Raw genomic sequence first — 19,170 nt, forward strand, 5'->3', positions numbered from 1 at the left:
GATAAAGCTTATCAACAATGATTTAGGTTGTTTTAGATACTAAGGTCCACTTTAGGTTTTTTTTTGAGGTTCAACAGATTTCACATATATAACTCCTACATTCATAATTCGGAAAAATATTGAAGAAATTAGGAGTTCAGAAGCAAGGAAAAGAATAGGTTAAAAAAAAAAAAAAACTACAAATCCAGTCCCTAGTAATAACTTTGCAATAGTTGTCTACATTATTCTTGTTTAGAAACAATCTCGGCTACAATCTAAACTAATCCTCCTCTGTTATCGTTGCTATCTTTCATTTCTGTTATCTCTAATTTTCTGTTTATCTTCAATTATTATAACTCACTAATATTCACCAATTATATACATTACAATATTACATTATTTGCCCTATTTTTCACTGAGCTTTTCTCAGAATTTTACTCTTGCATTCATTCAGTGTTCCAATATTCGAATAATACTACCACTTCTTCAATTCACTTATCACTTTTTCTCTTTCATTGGTATAACTTTTCTGGTTCACTCTCTCTACTTGCACTCACTTTCACTTTTTCTCTGCTGCACTTCCCAGATTCTTCCGCTCTCTAGTACATAAAACACTCAATATTCTTTGGTCTGTGGATAAGCTTCGGGGCTTCTACCGCGTTGTCTTGGTGTTGATGGCTGACGTTTCGACAGCTGTGTTGTGGTCATCTTCAGAGCAGTTGGATAAGGAAATAGTCTGTGAGCTCATATATATATATATATAGTAGTCTCGATGGGGGGAGTAATTTCGGTGATAGGTCGTACGTTCTCCTTCTGGCATCTGATTGGTCCTTCGCTGTCCAATCTGGTTGAGGTCTGTATGGAGGGGAGTATTCATATTAAATAAACTTAAATAAGTTCCGAAAAAGTGACCTTGGTATCGTGTCCGATGTCCGGATGAAGGGGGGGGGGCGCCACATACATGTGCAGACCTGGTTTCTCGTTCCTAAGTATGATCTTGGAATAGACTTCCCCATGAGTTGCTGAGTTGTAATCCCTCGTCCTTGTTGATGCTGTTTGATGTGGAAGGCTTCTTTAACCAGTCTTCTCTATAAGTTAACTTCTTTATCTATTATCTTGATATTGTCGAATTCGATGGCGTGGCCTGAATCTGCTGAGTGTAAGGCTATTGCTGATTTTCGTATGGTCCGTATTCGCAGAGTCGGATGTATATTCCGGCTGATTGAAGGTTTGGAAGTTTATCTTTGACTTTGACTAATGAGTGGGAGATCTTGTGTGGGGCGTTGTATATTTGCTTTGCTTTGCTTTGCTTTGCTAGACACATTCTTAGGCTATTAGGAAACTTTTCTGTATAACAGAGATATATTCACTGTGGTGATCTACAGTGCCCCAGTACTTGACTTTTTTCCAAGATTTCTGACCAAATTATTTTTACTAATCTTGAATTTCAGTTGCTACAGCAATGATATTTCCACATATGAAAATGAAAAATGACCGTCTCACAGAACAAATTTCAAATTATACAACCCTTTCCCTTAAACATAATATTTACATGTAAGCAGGTCACTGTCAGCTCGTGTATGGGAGGCGGCAGGTTGTTTCGGTTTATGTGTGAATTATAAACAAATCCCGTTCCTTAAGTGAATTAGAGTATTAAACGTTTATGTCAGTATAAGTCATTCTGTAAGGATATCAATTCCGTCCTGGATGGGGACGGAGATGAGAGTCACTACTCAAAAGTGGATATTAAAAGAATATATTTTTAAACACAGAGTTGGTGAGTGTGCAATTTTTTTCGGAACCCTCAACGCAGTTACACTTCAAAATTATAACAGGACAATTTATTATTTTAGTAAAAATATTTAATTTTTATTTTGTAAAATTGGAAAGGGTGAACTCTCTGATTGTGGCTCCTAAGTAGTTTCATTGTAAAAACCAATAGAAAGCTGGAACAATTTATAGTAACGGTAGTAGTAATAGTAGCAGTATTAGTAGTAGTGATAATAGTAGTAGTACTAATAGTTACAGTAGTAGTAGCAGTGGTGTAGTAGTATTAGTAGTAGCAGTACTAGTAGTAGTAATAATAGTAATAGTACTAATATTAACAGTAGTAGTAGCAGTAGTAGTAGCAGTAGCAGCAGTAGCAGTGGTGTAGTAGTATTAGTAGTAACAGTAGTAGTAGTAGTGATAATAGTAGTAGTAATAATAGTAACAATAGTAGCAGCAGTGGTGTAGTAGTATTTGTAGCAGCAGTACTAGTAGAAGTGATAATAGTAGTACTAATAGTAACAGTAGCAGTAGCAGTGGTGTAGTAGTAGTATTAGTAGTAACAGTACTAGTAGTAGTGATAAGAGTAGTAGTACTAATAGTAACAGTTGCAGTAGCAGTGGTGTAGTAGTATTAGCAGTAGCAGTACTAGTAGTAGTGATAATAGTAGCAGTACTAATAGTTACAGTAGTAGTAGTAGTAGCAGTAGCAGCAGTAGCAGTGGTGTAGTAGTATTAGTTATAGCAGCACTAGTAGTGGTAATAGTAGTAGTACTAATAGTAACAGTAGCAGTAGCAGTGGTGTAGTACTATTAGTAGTATGAGTACTAATAGTAGTGATAATAGTAGTAGTACTAATACTAACAGTAGTAGTAGCAGTAGTAGCAGTAGCAGTGGTGTAGAAGTATTAGTAGTAGCAGTACTAGTAGTAGTGATAATAGTAGTAGTACTAATAGTTACAGTAGTAGTAGTTGTAGCAGTAGCAGCAGTAGCAGTGGTGTAGTAGTATTAGTAGTAGCAGTAATAGTAGTAGTGATAATAGTAGTAGTACTAATAGTAACAGTAGTAGTAGCAGTAGTAGCAGTAGCAGTGGTGTAGTAGTATTAGTAGCAGCAGTTCTAGTAGTAGTGATAATAGTAGTAGTACGAATAGAAACAGTAGCAGTAGCAGTGGTGTAGTAGTATTAGTAGTAGCAGTACTAGTAGTAGTGATAATAGTAGTAGTACTAATAGTTACAGTAGTAGTAGTAGTAGTAGCAGTAGCAGCAGTAGCAGTGGTGTAGTAGTATTAGTAGTAGCAGTAATAGTAGTAGTGATAATAGTAGTAGTACTAATAGTAAGAGTAGTAGTAGCAGTATTAGCTGTAGCAGTGGTGTAGTAGTATTAGTAGCAGCAGTACTAGTAGTAGTAATAATAGTAGTAGTACTAATAGTAACAGAAGTAGTAGCAGTAGTAGTAGCAGTAGTACCAGTAGCAGTGGTGTAGTAGTATTAGTAGTAGCAGTACTAGTAGTAGTAATAATAGTAGTAGTACTAATAGTAACAGTAGTAGTAGCAGTAGTAGTAGCAGTAGCAGCAGTAGCAGTGGTGTAGTACTATTAGAAGTAGCAGTACTAGTAGTAGTGATAATAGTAGTAGTACTAACAGTAACAGTACGAATAGTAGTGATAATAGTAGTAGTACTAATAGTAACAGTTGCAGTAGCAGTGGTGTAGTAGTATTAGTAGCAGTAAAAGTACTATTGATAATAGTAGTACTAATAGTACCAGTAGCAGTAGCAGTGGTGTAGTAGTATTAGTAGTAGCAGTACTAGTAGTAGTGCTAATAGTAACAGTAACAGAAGCAGTGGTGCAGCAGTATTAGTAGTAGCAGTACTAGTAGTAGTAATAATAGTAGTAGTAATAATAGTAACAGTAGTAGTAGTAGCAGTAGCAGCAGTAGCAGTGGTATAGTAGTATTAGTAGTAGCAGTACTAGTAGTAGTGATAATAGTAGTAGTACTAATAGTTACAGTAGTAGTAGCAGTATTAGCAGTAGCAGTGGTGTAGTAGTATTAGTAGTAGCAGTACTAGTAGTAGTAATAATAGCAGAAGTACTAATATTAATATTAGTAGTAGCAGTAGTACTAGCAGTAGCAGCAGTAGCAGTGGTGTAGTAGTATTAGTAGTAGCAGTACTAGTAGTAGTGATAATAGTAGTAGTTTTAATAGTATCAGTAATAGCAGCAGTGGTGTAGTAGTAATAGTAGTAGCAGTACTAGTAGTAGTGATAATAGTAGTAGCATTAATAGTAACAGTAGCAGTAGCAGTGGTGTAGTAGTATTAGTAGTAGCAGTACTAGTAGTAGTGATAATAGTAGTAGTAGTACTAATAGTAACAGTAGTAGTAGTAGTAGCAGTAGCAGCAGTAGCAGTGGTGTAGTAGTAGTAGTAGTAGCAGTACTAGTAATAGTGCTAATAGTAGTAGTACTGATAGTAACAGTAATAGTAGCAGTAGCAGTGGTATAGTAGTATTAGTAGTAGCAGTACTAGTAGTAGTAATAATAGTAGTAGTAGTACTAATAGTATCAGTAGTATAAAAGTAGTAGTAGCAGTAGCAGCAGTAGCAGTGGTGTAGTAGTATTAGTAGTAGCAGTACTAGTAGTAGTAATAATAGCAGAAGTACTAATATTAACAGTAGTAGTAGCAGTAGTACTAGCAGTAGCAGCAGTAGCAGTGGTGTAGTAGTATTAGTAGTAACAGTACTAGTAGTAGAGATAATAGTAGTAGTTTTAATAGTATCAGTAATAGCAGCAGTGGTGTAGTAGTAATAGTAGTAGCAGTACTAGTAGTAGTGATAATAGTAGTAGCATTAATAGTAACAGTAGCAGTAGCAGTGGTGTAGTAGTATTAGTAGTAGCAGTACTAGTAGTGGTGATAATAGTAGTAGTACTAATAGTAACAGTAGTAGTAGTAGTAGCAGTAGCAGCAGTAGCAGTGGTGTAGTAGTATTAGTAGTAGCAGTAATAGCAGTAGTGCTAATAGTAGTAGTACTGATAGTAACAGTAATAGTAGCAGTAGCAGTGGTATAGTAGTATTAGTAGTAGCAGTACTAGTAGTAGTAATAATAGTAGTAGTAGTACTAATAGTATCAGTAGTAGTAAAAGTAGTAGTAGCAGTAGCAGCAGTAGCAGTGGTGTAGTAGTATTAGTAGTGGCAGTACTAGTAGTAGTGATAATAGTAGTAGTATTATTAGTAACAGTAGTAGCAGCAGTGGTGTAGCAGTATTAGTAGTAGAAGCACTAGTGATAATGATAATAGTTGTACTAATAGTAACAGTAGTAGTAGCAGTGGTGTAGTAGTATTAGTAGTAGCAGTAATAGTAGTACTGATAATAGTAGTAGTATTAATAGTAACAGTAGCAGTAGCAGTGGTGTAGTAGTATTAGTAGTAGCAGTACTAGTAGTAGTGATAATAGTAGTAGTACTAATAGTAGTAGTAGTATTAGTAGCAGCAGTAGCAGCAGTAGCAGTGGTGTAGTAGTATTAGTAGTAGCAGTACTACTAGTAGTGATAATATTAGTAGTACTGATAGTAACAGTAGTAGTAGCGGTAGTAGCAGTAGTAGTGGTGTAGTGGTATTAGTTGTAGCAGTACTAGTAGTAGTGATAATAGTAGTAGTACTAACAGTAACAGTAGCAGTAGCAATGGTGCAGAAGTATTAGTAGTTACGGTACGAATAGTAGTGATAATAGTAGTAGTACTAATAGTAACAGTTGCAGTAGCAGTGGTGTAGTGGTATTAGTAGCAGTACTAGTACTAGTGTTAATAGTAGTACTAATAGTAACAGTAGCAGTAGCAGTGGTGTAGTAGTATTAGTAGTAGCAGTACTAGTAGTACTGATAATAGTAGTAGTAATAATAGTAAAAGTAGTAGTAGCAGTATTAGCAGTAGCAGTGGTGTAGTAGTATTAGTAGTAGCAGTACTAGTAGTAATAATAATAGCATAAGTACTAATATTAACAGTAGTAGTAGCAGCAGTGTAGTGGTATTAGTTGTAGCAGTTCTAGTAGTAGTGATAATAGTAGTAGTACTAACAGTAACAGTAGCAGTAGCAATGGTGCAGAAGTATTAGTAGTAACAGTACGAATAGTAGTGATAATAGTAGTAGTACTAATAGTAACAGTTGCAGTAGCAGTGGTGTAGTAGTATTAGTAGCAGTACTAGTACTAGTGATAATAGTAGTACTATAGTAACAGTAACAGAAGCAGCGGTGTAGCAGTATTAGTAGTAGTAGTACTAGTAGTAGTAATAATAGTAGTAGTAATAATAGTAACAGTAGTAGTAGCAGTAGCAGCAGTAGCAGTGGTATAGTAGTATTAGTAGTAGCAGTACTAGTAGTAGTGATAATAGTAGTAGTACTAATAGTAACAGTAGTAGTAGCATTATTAGCAGTAGCAGTGGTGTAGTAGTATTAGAAGTAGCAGTACTAGTACTAGTAATAATAGCAGAAGTACTAATATTAACAGTAGTAGTAGCAGTAGTAGTAGCAATAGTAGTAGCAGTAGCAGCAGTACCAGTGGTGTAGTAGTATTAGTAGTAGCAGTACTAGTAGTAGTGATAATAGTAGTAGTACTAATAGTAACAGTAGTAGTAGTAGTAGCAGTAGCAGCAGTAGCAGTGGTGTAGTAGTATTAGTAGTAGCAGTACTAGTAGTAGTGCTAATAGTAGTAGTACTGATAGTAACAGTAGTAGTAGCAGTAGCAGTGGTATAGTAGTATTAGTAGTAGCAGTACTAGTAGTAGTAATAATAGTAGTAGTAGTACTAATAGTATCAGTAGTAGTAAAAGTAGTATTAGCAGTAGCAGCAGTAGCAGTGGTGTAGTAGTATTAGTAGTGGCGGTACTAGTAGTAGTGGTAATAGTAGTAGTATTAATAGTAACAGTAGTAGCAGCAGTGGTGTAGTAGTATTAGTAGTAGAAGCACTAGTGGTAATGATAATAGTAGTACTAATAGTAACAGTAGTAGTGGCAGTGGTGTAGTAGTATTAGTAGTAGCAGTACTAGTAGTACTGATAATAGTAGTAGTATTAATAGTAACAGTAGCAGTAGCAGTGGTGTAGTAGTATTAGTAGTAGCAGTAATAGTAGTAGTGATAATAGTAGTAGTACTAATAGTAACAGTAGTATTAGTAGCAGCAGTAGCAGCAGTAGCAGTGGTGTAGTAGTATTAGTATTAGCAGTACTACTAGTAGTGATAATAGTAGTAGTACTGATAGTAACAGTAGTAGTAGCGGTAGTAGCAGTAGCAGTGGTGAAGTAGTATTAGTTGTAGCAGTACTAGTAGTAGTAATGATAGTAGTAGTACTAATAGTAACATTAGTAGTAGCAGTAGTAGTAGCAGTAGTAGCAGTAGCAGTGGTGTAGTAGTATTAATAGTAGCAGCACTAGTAGTAGTAATAATAGTAGTAGTACTAATAGTAACAGTAGTAGTAGCAGTAGTAGTAGTAGCAGCAGTAGCAGTTGTGTAGTAGTATTAGTAGTAGCAGTACAAGTAATAGTGATAATAGTAGTAGTACTAATAGTAACAGTAGCAGTAGCAGTGGTGTAGTAGTATTTGTAGTAACAGTACTAATAGTAGTGATAATAGTAGTAGTACTAATAGTAACAGTTCCATTAGCATGGTGTAGTAGTATTAGTAGAAGCAGTACTAGTAGTAGTGATAATAGTAGTAGTATTACTAATAGTAACACTAGTAGTAGCAGTAGTAGCAGTAGCAGTGGTGTAGTAGTATTAGTAGTAGCAATACTAGTAGTAGAAATAATTGTGGTAGTAATACTAATAGGAACAGTAGTAGTGGCAGTAGTAGTAGCAGTAGTAGTTGTAGCAGTGGTGTAGTATTATTAGTAGTAGCAGTACTAGAAGTAGTGATAATAGTAGTATTACTAATAGTAACAGTAGTAGTAGCAGTAGTAGCAGTAGCCGTGGTGTAGTAGTATTAGTAGTAGCAGTACTAGTAGTAGTGATAATAGTAGTAGTTTTAATAGTACTAGTAGTAGCAGCAGTGGTGTAGTAGTATAGTAGTAGCAGTACTAGTAGTAGTGATAATAGTAGAAGCATTAATAGTAACAGTAGCAGTAGCAGTGGTGTAGTAGTATTAGTAGTAGCAGTACTAGTAGTAGTGATAATAGTAATAGAACTAATAGTAACAATAGTAGTAGTAGCAGTAGCAGCAGTAGCAGTGGTGTAGTAGTATTAGTAGTAGCAGTACTAGTAGTAGTGATAATAGTAGTAGTATTAATAGTAACAGTAGTAGCAGCAGTGGTGTAGTAGTCTTAGTAGTAGAAGCACTAGTGGTAGTGATAATAGTAGTAATAATAGTAACAGTAGTAGTAGCAGTGGTGTAGTGGTATTAGTAGTAGCAGTACTAGTAGTACTGATAGTAGTAATAGTATTAATAGTAACAGTAGCAGTAGCAGTGGTGTAGTAGTATTAGTAGTAGCAGTACTAGTAGTAGTGATAATAGTAGTAGTACTAATAGTAACAGTAGTATTAGTAGCAGCAGTAGCAGCAGTAGCAGTGGTGTAGTAGTATTAGTAGTAGCAGTACTACTAGTAGTGATATTAGTTGTAGTACTGAAAGTAACAGTAGTAGTAGCGGTAGTAGCAGTAGCAGTGGTGTAGTAGTATTAGTTGTAGCAGTACTAGTAGTAGTAATGTTAATAGTAGTACTAATAGCAACAGTAGTAGTAGCAGTAGTAGCAGTAGCAGTGGTGTAGTAGTATTAATAGTAGCAGCACTAGTAGTAGTAATAATAGTAGTAGTACTAATAGTAACAGTAGTAGTAGCAGTAGTAGTAGTAGCAGCAGTAGAAGTGGTGTAGTAGTATTAATAGTAGCTGTACAAGTAATAGTGATAATAGTAGTAGTAATAATAGTAACAGTAGCAGTAGCAGTGGTGTAGTAGTATTTGTAGTAACAGTACTAATAGTAGTTATAATAGTAGTAGTACTAATAGTAACAGTTCCAGTAGCAGTGGTGTAGTAGTATTAGTAGTAGCAGTACTAGTAGTAGTGATAATAGTAGTACTAATTGTAACAGTTGCAGTAGCAGTGGTGTAGTAGTATTAGTAGTAGCAGTACTAGTAGTAGTGATAATAGTAGTAGTACTAATAGTAACAGCAGTAGTAGTAGTAGCAGTAGCAGTGGTCTAGTAGTATTAGTAGTAGCAGTACTAGTAGTAGTGATAATAGTAGTGTTACAAATAGTAACAGTAGTAGTAGTAGTAGCAGTAGCAGTGGTCTAGTAGTATTAGTAGTAGCAGTACTAGTAGTTGTGATAATAGTAGTATTACAAATAGTAACAGTAGTAGTAGCAGTAGTAGCAGTAGCAGTGGTGTAGTAGTATTAGTAGTAGCAGTACTAGTAGTAATAGTAGTAGTAGTAGTAATAGTAACAGTAGTAGTAGTTGTAGTAGCAGTAGTAGCAGTAGCAGTGGTGTTGTGTTATTATTATTAGCAGTACTAGTAGTAGTAATAATAGTAGTAGTACTAATAGTAAGAGTATTAGTAGCAGTAGTAGTAGCAGTAGCAGCAGTAGCAGTGGTGTAGTAGTATTAGTAGTAGCAGTACTAGCAGTAGTGACTATAGTGTTAGTACTAATTGTAACAGTAGCAATAGCTGTGGTGTATTAGTATTAGTAATAACGGTACTAATAGTAGTGATAATAGTAGTAGTACTAATAGTAACATTTGCAGTAGCAGTGGTGTAGTAGTATTAGTAGTAGGAGTTCTAGTAGTAGTGATAATAGTAGCACTAATAGTAAGAGTAGCAGTAGCAGTGGTGTAGTAGTATTAGTAGCAGCAGTACTAGTAGTAGTGATAATAGTAGTAGTACTAAAAGTAACAGTAGCAGAAGCAGTGGTGTAGTAGTATTAGTAGTAGCAGTACTAGTAGCAGTAATAATAGTAGTAGTACTAATAGTATCAGTAGTAGTAGTAGGGGCAGTAGCAGCACTAGCAGTGGTGTAGTAGTATTAATTGTAGCAGTACTAGTAGTAGTGATAATAGTAGTAGTACTAATAGTAAGAGTAGTAGTAGCAGTAGCAGTGGTGTAGTAGTATTAGTAGTAGCAATAATATTAATAGTAAGAATAGTAGTAGTACTAATAGTAACAGTAGTAGTAGCAGTTGTAGTAGCAGTAGTAGCATTAGCAGTGGTGTAGTTTTATTAGTAGTAGCAGTACTAGTAGTAGTGATAATAATAGTAGCACTAATAGTAACACTAGTAGTAACAGTAGTATCAGTAGCAGTGGTGTAGTAGTATTAGTAGTAGCAGTACTAATATTTGTAATAATAGTAGTAGTACTAATAGTAACAATAGTAGTAGCAGTTGTTGTAGCAGTAGTAGCAGTAGCAGTGGTATAGTAGTATTAGTAGTAGCAGTACTATTAGTAGTGATAATAATAGTAGTACCAATAGTAACAGCAGTAGTAGCAGTAGTAGCAGTACAGTGGTGTAGTAGTATTAGTAGTAGCAGTACTAGTAGTGGTAATAATAATAGTCGTACTAATAGTAACAATAGAAGTAGCAGTAGTAGTAGCAGTAGCAGTGGTGTAGTAGTATTAGTAGTAGCAGTACTAGTAGTAGTGATAATAGTAGTAGTACTAACAGTAACAGTAGCAGTCGCAGTGGTGTAGTAGTATTAGTAGTAACAGTACTAGTAGTAGTGATAATAGTAGTAGTACTAATAGTAACATTTGCAGTAGCAGTGGTGTAGTAGTATTAGTAGTAGGAGTACTAGTATTAGTGATAATAGTAGTAGTACTAATAGTAATAGTAGTAGTAGTAGCAGTGGTGTTGTAGTATTAGTAGTAACATTACTAGTAGTAGTGATGATAGTAGTAGTTCTAATAGTAACAGTAGTATTAGCAGGAGTAGCAGTAGCAGTGGTGTAGTAGGATTAGTAGTAGCAGTAACAGTAGTAGTGATAATAGTAGTACTACTAATAGTAACAGTAGCAGTAGCAGTGGTGTAGTAGTGTTAGTAGTAGTACTAATGGTAACAGTAGCAGTAGCAGTTGTGTAGTAGTATTAGCAGTAGCAGTTCTTGTGGTAGTCATAATAGTAGTATTACTAATAGTAACAGTAGCAGTAGCAGTGGTGTAGTTGTATTAGTAGTAGCAGTAATAGTAGTAGTGATAATAGTAGTAGTACTAATAGTAACAGTAGTAGTAGTAGCTGTAGCAGTGGTGTAGTAGTATTACTAGTAGCAGTAGTAGCAGTAGCAGTGGTGTAGTAGTATTAGTAGTAGCAGTACTAGTAGTAATAATAGTAGTAGTAGTAATAGTAACAGTGGTAGTAGTAGTTGTAGTAGCAGTAGTAGCAGTAGCAGTGGTGTTGTGTTATTATTATTAGCAGTACTAGTAGTAGTAATAATAGTAGTAGTACTAATAGTAAGAGTATTAGTAGCAGTAGTAGTAGCAGTAGCAGCACTAGCAGTTTTGTAGTAGTATTAATAGTAGCAGTACTAGTAGCAGTGATAATAGTAGTAGTACTAATAGTAACTGTAGTAGTAGCAGTAATAGTAGTAGTACTAAAAGTAACAGTAGTAGTAGCAGTTGTAGTAGCAGTAGTAGCAGTAGCAGTGGTGTAGTAGTATTAGTAGTAGCAGTAATAGTAGTAGTGATAATAGTAGTAGTACTAATAGTAACAGTAGTAGTATGAGTAGTAGCGGTAGCAGTGGTGTAGCAGTATTACTTGTAGCAGTACTACTAGTAGTAAATATAGTACTAGTAATAATAGTAACAGTAGTAGTAGCAGTAGCAGCAGTAGCAGCGTTGTAGTAGTATTAGTAGTAGCAGTACTAGTAGTAGTGATAATAGTAGTAGTATTAATAGTAACAGTAGCAGTAGCTGTGGTGTAGTAGTATTAGTAGTAACAGTACTAATAGTAGTGATAATTGTAGTAGTACTAATAGTAAGATTTACAGGAGCAGTGGCGTAGTAGTATTAGTAGAAGCAGTACTAATAGTAGTGATAATAGTAGCACTAATAGTAACAGTAGCAGTAGCAGTGGTGTAGTAGTATTAGTAGCTGCAGTACTAGTAGTAGTGATAATAGTAGTAGTACTAATAGTAACATTAGCAGAAGCAGTGGTGTAGTAGTATTAGTAGTAGCAGTACTAGTAGCAGTAATAATAGTAGTAGTACTAATAGTATCAGTAGTAGTAGTAGTAGTAGCAGTAGCAGCACTAGCAGTGGTGTAGTAGTATTAGTAGTAGCAGTACTATTAGTAGTAATAATAGTAGTAGTACTAATAGTAACAGTAGTAGTAGCAGTTGTAGTAGCAGTTGTAGCAGTAGCAGTGGTGTAATAGTATTAGTAGTAGCAGTACTAGTAGTGGTAATAGTAGTACTAATAATAACATTAGCAGTAGCTGTGGTGTAGTATTATTAGTAGCAACATTACTACTATTAGTGATAATAGTAGTAGTACTAATAGTAAAAGTAGCAGTAGCAGTGGTGTAGTAGTATTTGTAGTAACAGTACTAATGTTAGTGATAATAGTAGTAGTACTAATTATAACATTTGCAGTAGCAGTGGAGTAGTTGTATTAGTAGTAGCAGTACTAGTAGTAGTGATAATAGTAGTAGTACTAATAGTAACATTTGCAGTAGCAGTAGTGTAGTAGTATTAGTAGTAGCAGTACTAGTAGTAGTGATAATAGTAGTACTAATAGTAGCAGTAGTAGTTAGCAGTGGTGTAGTAGTATTATTAGTAGCAGTACTATTGGTAGTGATAATATTAACAGTAGTAGCAGCAGTAGTAGTAGCAGTAGTAGCAGTAGCATTGGTGTAGTAGTATTAGTAGTAACAGTATTAGTAGTAGTGATAATAGTAGTCCTAATAGAGACAGTAGTAGTAGCAGTGGTGTAGTAGTATTAGTAGTAACAGTACTAGTAGTAGTGATAATAGTAGTACTATTTGTAACAGTAGTAGTAGCAGTGGTGTAGTAGTATTAGTCCTAGCAGTATTAGTAGTAGTGATAATAGTAGTATTAATAGTAACAGCAGTAGTAGCAGTGGTGTAGTAGTATTAGTAGTAGCAATACTAGTAGTAGTGATAATAGTAGTAGTACTAATAGTAACAGTAGTAGTAGTAGTAGTAGTAGCAGTAGTACCAGTAGCAGTGCTGTAGTAGGATTAGTAGTAGCAGTACTAATAGTAGTGATAATAGTAATACTAATAGTAACAATAGTAGTAGCAGTGGTGTAGTAGTATTAGTAGTGGCAATACTAGTAGTAGTGGTAATAATAGTACTAATAATAGTAACAGTAGTAGTAGCAGTACTGTATTGGTAGTAGTAGTAGCAGTACTAGTAATAGTGATAATAGTAGTACTAATAGAAACAGTAGTAATAACAGAGGTGTAGTAGTATTAGTAGTAGCAGTACTGGTAGTAGTGATAATAGTAGTGGTACTAATAGGAACAGTAGTTGTAGCAGTAGTAGTAGCAGTTGTAGCAGTAGCAGTGGTGTAGTAGTATTAGTAGTAACAGTACTAGTAGTAGTGATAATAGTAGTACTAATAGTAACAGTAGTAGTAGCACTGGAGTAGTAGTATTAGTAGTAACAGTACTAGTATTAGTGATAATAGTAGAACTAATAGTAACAGTAGTAGTAGCAGTGGTGTAGTAGTATTAGTAGTAGCAGTACTAGTAGTAGTAACAATAGTAGTAGTACTAATTGTAACAGTAGTAGTAGCAGTAGTAATAGCAGTAGTAGCAGTAGCAGTGGCGTAGTAGTATTAGTACTAACAGTACTAGTAGTAGTTATAATAGTAGTACTAATAGTAACAGTAGTAGTAACAGTGGTGTAGTAGTATTAGTAGTAGCAGTACTAGTAGTAGTGATAATAGTATTAGTTCTAATAGTAAGAGTAGTAGTAGCATTTGTAGCAGTAGCAGTGGTGTAGTAGTATTAGTAGTAACAGTACTAGTAGTAGTGCTAGTAGTAGTACTAATAGCAACAGTATTAGTAACAGTAGTAGTAGCAGTAGTTGTAGTAGCAGTGGTGTAGTATTATTAGTAGAAGCAGTACTAGTAGTAGTATTAATAGTAACAGTTGCAGTAGCAGTGGTGTAGTAGTATTAGTAGTAACAGTACTAATAGTAGTGATAATAGTACTAGTACTAATAGTAACAGTTGCAGTAACAGTTGTCTAGTAGTATTAGTAGTAGCAGTACTAGTATTAGTGATAATATTAGAAGTACTAATAGTAACAGTAGTAGTAGCAGTAGTAGTAGCAGTAGCAGTGTTGTAGTAGTATTAGTAGTAACAGTACTAGTAGTAGTGATAGTAGTAGTACTAACAGTAACGGTAGTAGTAGCAGTAGTAGCAGTAGCAGTGGTGTAGTAGTATTAATAGTAGCAGTACTAGTAGTAGAAATAATAATAGTAGTACTAATAGTAACAGTAGTAGTAGCAGTAGTATTAGCAGTAGTAGCAGTAGCATTGGTGTAATAGTATTAGTAGTAGCAGTACTAGTGGTAGTAACAATAGTAGTAGTAATTATAGTAACAGTAGTAGTAGCAGTAGTAGTAGCAGTAGCAGGAGTAGCAGTGGTGTAGTAGTATTAGTAATAGCAGTACTAGTAGTAGTGGTAATAGTAGTAGTACTAATAGTAACAGTAGCAGTAGCTGTGGTGTGGTAGTATTAGTAGTAACAGTACTAATAGTAGTGATAATAGTTGTAGTACTAATAGTAACAGTTGCAGTAGCAGTGCTGTAGTAGTTTTAATAGTAGCAGTACTAGTATTAGTGATAATAGTAGTACTAATAATAACAGTAGTAGTAGTAGTAGCAGTAGCAGCAGTAGCAGTGGTGTAGTAGTATTAGTAGTACCAGTACTAGTAGTAGTGATAATAGTAGTAGTATTAATAGTAACAGTAGTAGTAGCAGTAGTAGCAGTAGCAGTGGTATAGTAGTATTAGTAGTTGCAGTACTAGTAGTAGTGGTAATAGTAGTAGTACTAATAGTAACAGTAGCAGTAGCAGTGGTGTAGTAGTGTTAGTAGTAGTAGTTCTAATGGTAACAGTAGCAGTAGCAGTGGTGTATTAGTATTAGTAGTAGCAGTACTAGTAGTAGCAGTACTAGTAGTAGTGATAATAGTAGTAGTGCTAATAGTAACAGCAGCAGTAGCAGTGGTGCAGTTGTATTAATAATAGTAGTACTATTAGTAGTGATAATAGTAGTAGTACTAATAGCAACAGTAGTAGTAGTAGGAGTATCATCGGTAGCAGTGGTGTAGTAGTATTAGTAGTAGCAGTACTAGTAGTAGTGATAATAGTAGTAGTACCAATAGTAACAGTATTAGTAGCAGTAGTAGCAGTAGCAGTGGTGTAGTAATATTAGTAGTAGCAGTACTAGTATTAGTAATAATAGTATTATTAGTAATAGTAACAGTAGTAGTAGCAGTTATAGTAGCAGTAGTAGCAGTAGCAGTGGTATAGTAGTATTAATAGTAGCAGTACTAGTAGTAGTAATAATAGTAGTAGTACTAATAGTAACAGTAGTAGTAGCAGTAGCAGCAGTAGCAGTGTGTAGTAGTATTAGTAGTAGCAGTACTAGTAGTAGTGATAATAGTAGTAGTACTAATAGTAACAGTAGCAGTAGCTGTGGTGTAGTAGTATTAGTAGTAACAGTACTAATAGTAGTGATAATAGTAGTACTAGTAATAACATATGCAGTAGCAGTGGTGTAGTAGTATTATTAGCAGCAGCACTAGTAGTAGTGATAATAGTAGTAGTAATAATAGTAACAGTAGCAGTAGCAGTGGTGTAGTAGTATTAGTAGTAACAGTACTAATAGTAGTGATAATATTAGTAGTACTAATAGTAACTGTTGCAGTAGCGGTGGTGTAGTAGTATGAGTAGTGGCAGTACTATTAGTAGTGATAATGGTAGTATTATAGTAGCAGTAGCAGTAGCAATGGTGTAGTATTTGTAGTAGGAGTACTAGTAGTAGTGACAATAGTTGTAGTACTAATAGTAACAATAGCAGTAGCAGTGGTGTAGTAGTATTAGTAGTAGCAGTTCTAGTAGTAGTAATAATAGTAGTAGTACTAATAGTAACTGTTGCAGTAGCGGTGGTGTAGTAGTATTAGTAGTGGCAGTAATAGTAGTGGTGATAATAGTAGTACTAATAAAAGCAGTAGCAGTAGCAGTGGTGTAGTATTAGTAGTAGAAGTACTAGTAGTGGTGACAATAGTAGTAGTTCTAATAGTAGCAATAGCAGTAGCAGTGGTGTAGTAGTATTAGTAGTAGCAGTACTAGTATTAGTAATAATAGTAGTAGTACAAATAGTAACAGTAGTAGTAGCAGTAGCATCACTAGCTGTGTTGTAGTAGTATTAGTAGTAGGGGTACTAGTAGTAGTGATAATAGTAGTAGTACTAATAGTAACAGTAGTAGTAGTAGTAGCAGAAGCAGCAGTAGCAGTGGTGTAGTACTATTAGTAGTAGGAGTACTAGTAGTAGTGATAATAAAAGTAGTACTAATAGTAACATTAGTAGTAGGAGTAGTAGCAGTAGCAGTGATGTATTAGTATTAGTAGTAGTAGTACTAGAAGAAGAAATAATAGTAATAGTACTAATAGTTACAGTAGTAGTAGCAGTAGCAGTGGTGTAGTAGTATTAGTAGTAGCAGTACTAGTAGTAGTAATAATATTAGTAGTACTAATAGTAACAATAGTAGTAGCAGTAGCAGTAGCAGTAGCAGCAGTAGCAGTGGTGTAGTAGTATAAGTAGTAGCAGTACTTTTAGTAGTGATAATAGTAGTAGTACTAACAGTAACAGTAGCAGTAGCAGTGGTGTAGTAGTATTAGTAGTTACAGTACTAATAGTAGTGATAATAGTAGTAGTACTAATATTAAGAGTTGCAGTAGCAGTAGTGTAGTAGTATTAGTAGTAGCAGTACTAGTATTAGTGATAATAGTAGTAGTACTAATAGTAAAACTAGTAGTAGCAGTAGCAGTGGTGTAGTAGTATTAGTAGTAACAGTACTAGTAGTAGTGATAATAGTAGTAGTACTAATAGTAACAGTAGTAGCAGTAGCAGTGGTGTAGTAGTATTAGTAGTAGCAGTACTAGTAGTAGTGATAATAGTAGTACTACTAATAGTAACAGTAGCAGTAGCAGTGGTGTAGTAGTGTTAGTAGTAATAGTAATAATGGTAACAGTAGCAGTAGCAGTTGTGTAGTAGTATTAGCAGTAGCAGTACTAGTAGTAGTCATAATAGTAGTAGTACTAATAGTAACATTTGCAGTAGCAGTGGTGTAGTTGTATTAGTATTAGCAGTACTAGTAGTAGTGATAATAGTAGTAGTACTAATAGTAACAGTAGTAGTAATAGCAGTAGCAGTGGTGTAGTATTATTAGTAGTAGCAGTACTAGTAGTAGTGATAATAGTAGTAGTACTAATAGTAACAGTAGTAGTAGCAGTAGTAGCAGTACCATTGGTGTAATAGTATTAGTAGTAGCAGTACTAGTAGTAGTAACAATAGTAGTAGTACTAATAGTAACAGTAGTAGTAGCAGTAGTAGTAGCAGTAGCAGCAGTAACAGTGTTGTAGTAGTTTTAGTAATAGCAGTAATAGTAGTAGTGGTAATAATAGTAGTACTAATAGTAAAAGTAGCAGTAGCAGTGGTGTAGTAGTATTAGTAGTAACAGTACTAGTAGTAGTGATAATAGTAGTAGTACTAATAGTAACAGTAGCAGTAGCTGTGGTGTAGTAGTATTAGTAGTAACAGTACTAATATTAGTGATAATAGTATTAGTACTAATAGTAACATTTGCAGTAGCATTGGTGTAGTGGTATTAGTAGTAGCAGTACTAGTAGTAGTGATAAAATTAGTACTAATAGTAACAGTAGCAGTAGCAGTGGTGTAGTAGTATTAGTAGCAACAGTACTAGTAGTATTGATAATAGTAGTAGTAATAATAGTAAGAGTAGTAGTAGCAGTAGTAGTAGTAGCAGTGGTGTAGTAGTATTAGTAGTAGAAGTACTAGTAGTAGAAATAATAATAGTAGTACTAATAGTAACAGTAGTAGTAGCAGTAGTATTAGCAGTAGTAGCAGTAGCATTGGTGTAATAGTATTAGTAGTAGCAGTACTAGTAGTAGTAACAATAGTAGTAGTAATTATAGTAACAGTAGTAGTAGCAGTAGTAGTAGCAGTAGCAGGAGTAGCAGTGGTGTAGTAGTATTAGTAGCAGCTGTACTATTAGTAGTGATAATAGTAGTAGTACTAAAAGTAACAGTAGCACAAGCAGTGGTGTAGTAGTATTAGTAGTAGCAGTACTAGTAGCAGTAATAATAGTAGTAGTACTAATAGTATCAGTAGTAGTAGTAGTAGTAGTAGCAGTAGCAGCACTAGCAGTGGTGTAGTAGTATTAATAGTACCAGTACTAGTAGTAGTGATAATAGTATTAGTACTAATAGTAACAGTAGTTTTAGCAGTAGTAGCATTAGCAGTGGTGCAGTAGTATTGGTAGTAGCAGAACTATTAGTAGTAATATTATTAGTAGTACTAATAGTAACAGTAGTAGTAGCAGTTGTAGTAGCAGTAGTAGCAGTAGCATTGGTGTAGTATTATTAGTAGTAGCAGTACTAGTAGTAGTGATAATAATAGCAGTACTAATAGGAACAGTCGTAGTAGCAGTAGTAGCAGTAGCAGTGGTGTAGTAGTATTACTAGTAGCAGTACTAGTAGTAGTAATTATAGTAGTATTACTAATAGTAACAGTAGTAGTAGCAGTAGTAGCAGCAGTAGCAGTTTTTGTAGTAATATTAGTAGCAGTACTAGTAGTAGTGATAATAGTAGTAGTACTAATAGTAACAGTAACAGTAGCAGTGGTGTAATAGTATTAGTAGTAACAGTACTAATAGTAGTGATAATAGTAGTAGTACTAATAGTAACTGTTGCAGTAGCGGTGGTGTAGTAGTATGAGTAGTGGCAGTACTATTAGTAGTGGTAATGGTAGTACTTATAGTAGCAGTAGCAGTAGCAGTGGTGTAGTATTTGTAGTAGGAGTACTAGTAGTAGTGACAATAGTAGTAGTACTAATAGTAACAATAGCAGTAGCAGTGGTGTAGTAGTATTAGAGTAGCAGTACTAGTAGTAGTAATAATTGTTGTAGTACTAATAGTAACAGTAGTAGTAGTAGCAGTAGCATCACTAGCAGTGGTGTAGTAGTATTAGAAGTAGCAGTACTAGTACTAGTGATAATAGTAGTAGTACTAATAGTAACAGTAGTAGTAGTAGTAGCAGTTGCAGCAGTAGCAGTGGTGTAGTACTATTAGTAGTAGCAGTACTAGTAGTAGTGATAATAATTGTAGTACTAATAGTAACATTAGTAGTAGCAGTAGCAGCAGTGGTGCAGTAGTATTGGTAGTTGCAGAATTATTAGTAGTAATAATTGT

Source organism: Periplaneta americana, unplaced genomic scaffold (assembly GCF_040183065.1).
Source record: "Periplaneta americana isolate PAMFEO1 unplaced genomic scaffold, P.americana_PAMFEO1_priV1 scaffold_20, whole genome shotgun sequence".
Taxonomy (NCBI): Eukaryota; Metazoa; Arthropoda; class Insecta; order Blattodea; family Blattidae; genus Periplaneta; species Periplaneta americana.